The following is a 3,186-nucleotide window of genomic DNA, read 5'->3' as shown; positions in this document are numbered from 1 at the left end:
AACATCAATAAAAAAAATTTCTGCATTTGATACAGCTAATGGTCATAAGTAATGGGATCCACATATATTTATTTTGCAGCTTTTTGGAAATTTATAAGCAGGCTTTGTGACCTTCCCACAGACTAGCATTTCTATTTTCTTTCCCACTTCTTCCTTGCTTCTTTTTTTGTCTTGAAATTAATTTCTTTATTCACTTTCAGGTTTCCATATTTTGCCCAAGTTTTTCTCACATATAATGCCTCTCCATTTTCCTACCTAGTCAGTCAAATCTCTTTAAAGTCTGACTTGGACATCCTCAGATTTAAGAAACCTGAATTTTTTTAGTTTAATTGACCTGGAGTGTGACCTGTGCATAACTACTTGCAACAATTGCCATGGTGATTCTAATGTGTAGCCAGGGATACAAAACAATGCCTGAAAGGGTACAAATAAAGTCTTATTTGTACAGTTTCCTATGGTTGCTTTTTACTGCAAAATGTCTCTGTCCCTGCACATTTTCTTCTATTTTCTATTAGAGGAGAAGGACCTTCCTCCTTTTAAAGACAATCTTCTGAATTAAGAATTTACATTCCTATCACTTTCACCAGCCACAAGACGTGTCTTCATCCACCATCACCCTCTTTCCTTGTTATTTCAGTCTCACTCTACTGACTCCTTCCTTCCTCTGCATGCATGTTTAGGTGTACCATAGACTAAAATTCTTGTGCAAATTTTTCCATCCCCAGATGATCCAATCAAGATTGTGGTGCAGGCAGATGTGGTTCACCTCTTCACACAACCACACCAAAATTACAACTAAAAAACAGAACAACCATCAGCCAGAACCATGAGAAATTGAGTTGAATGGAAGTCTACCAACTATGTAATTAAAGAAACCACATCTGAGATGGAGCCAGCATCTTGTGCTATATCTGAGACTCCATCAACTTGGATAACTCTGGTTGACCTGCATTGGAAATCCCCAGAGACAATGCCTCAACTGTCTTTTGGATCCACCCAAGCTGCTTTTCCATATGAATGGCTGGTCTTGGCTTTTTCTTTACAACTTCCTAAATCCTATAAAAAAAAATAGCAACTGGCCTCAGTGAGCTCCAGGCCCAGCACTACCAGCAGACAGCTCAGATTCACAGCTTGGCTTTGCCTGTGAATCTCTAAGCTCAGCACAAGTAGAGGCCATCTCAGATTGCTTTATAACTCAGCAGGATGCCCCAGGAAAAACACAAGTGGGAGCTAAACTTGGCTTGTACCACCCAGGAAATTCCAGGGCCAGTACATTCAGAGGATAGCTACATACCACATTGGAGCACCACCACCTTGCCCCTGCACAGATGATCCTCCACAAAAGGCAGAGATTGGTGGCCAGTGGTCACAGCCAGTCCTTGCAGCTGATTGCCCTGGGTAAATCCCTCCCACAGATCTGCCAATAGCAACCAAATCTTAACTACAAGAGGAAGGTGTACTCAGCCCACACACAGGGTGCACCTCGAGTACCCAGCTTGGGTGATAGGGGCAGCTGTGCCACTGGACTCTACCAAGACATGGAGTCAAAGCAGTTGTACCCAATACATAGAAACAAACACAGGGAGGCTGCCAAATTGAGAAGGCAAAGAAACATGGCCCAAATGGAAGGACAGAACAAAACCCCAGAAAAAGAACTAAATGAAACTAAGATAGCCAACCTATCAGATGTAGAATTCAAAACACTGGTGATCAGGATGCTCAGAGAAATGATTGAGTACAGCCACAAAATAAAGAAAGAAGTGTAGGTTATACAAAGTGAAATAAAGAAAAATATACACTGATGGGAAGGAAGCCAGATTCAAATCAATGATTTAGAACAAAAGGAAAAAAATAACCATTCACCCAGAACAGAAAGAGAAACAAGAATTAAAAAAACATGAAGAGAGGATTAACAACCTCTAGGGCAACTTTAAACATACCAACATCTGAATTATAAGGGTGCCAGGAAGAGAATAGGAAGAGCAAGGAATTGAAAATTAATTTGAAAAAATAAAAGAAAATCTCCTTAATTTAGCAAAGAAAATAGTCATACAAGTCCAGGAAACACAGAGAGTCCCAAACAACTTGCACCCAAAGAAGACTACACCAAGACACATCATAATTAAAATGCCAAAGGTTAAAGATAAAGAGAGGAGAATCTTAAAAGCATCAAGAGAGTTACCTGAAAGAGAATTCCCATAAGACCATCAGCTGATTTATCAAAAGATTGTAGGTAAGAAGGGGCTTGCAAGAAGTATTCAAAGTGATGCAAAGCAAGGGCCTACAACCAAGATTATTCTATCCAGCAAAGCTATCATTTAGAATGAAAGGGCAGAAAAAGTGGTTCCCAGACAAGGTAAAACTAAAGGAGTTCATTATTTATTACATGAAATGTTAAAGAGATTTAATTAAGAAAAAGAAGATTAAAACTATGAACATTAAAATGACAACAAACTCACAACCACCAACAACTGAATCTAAAAAATAAACATAAAAATAAAAACAAACTAAGAAAACAAGAACAGGAACAGAATCATAGGTATGGAGATCATTTGGAGGATTATCAGTTGGAGGGGGAAATGGGATAAAGGTGGAAATTGGTAGGAACAAAATAACATGGGGACATTAAGAATAGTATAGGAAAGAGTGAAGCCAAAGAACTTACATTCATGACCCATGGACATAAAATAGGGGGAGAGATTGCTGAAGAGAAGGTGGGGTACCAGGCAGAGGGGAGAAAAGGAAAAAATTGGGACAGTTGTAACAGCATAATCAATAAAATATACTTAAAAATGTGAAAAAAATGTTTTTCATCACCCAATTCCTCATAGGAGTCCATAACACATACTATTTCATTACTTATGTATGCATTCCTGAATACTTCACAATTCGCTTCTTTCCACCCCACAATCCCGCAAACAAAAACTGATCTTCCAATTTTTATGTAGTACTACATGCTAGGTGCTTAATATATCTTTCTTGAGTAAATAAACAAATGAACACATGACTTTCTAATCACCAAATCAATGATCTTTAATCAGTTTCCCTCATTCTTGGTACAGGGTTAGTCGAGCCCATGACTGTCCCTGACTTTTTAAATGTAGAATTCTGTTTTTTGTTCTCCTGTTCTGATGTTTCTTTCAAGGCCCCTTGGATAGCCACTTTTCAGAGACAGTGTTACAAGTA

The sequence above is a fragment of the Furipterus horrens genome, unplaced genomic scaffold (genome assembly GCF_987537825.1).
Source record: "Furipterus horrens unplaced genomic scaffold, mFurHor1.1.pri manual_scaffold_7, whole genome shotgun sequence".
Taxonomy (NCBI): domain Eukaryota; kingdom Metazoa; phylum Chordata; class Mammalia; order Chiroptera; family Furipteridae; genus Furipterus; species Furipterus horrens.
This window is presented reverse-complemented; position numbering follows the sequence as displayed.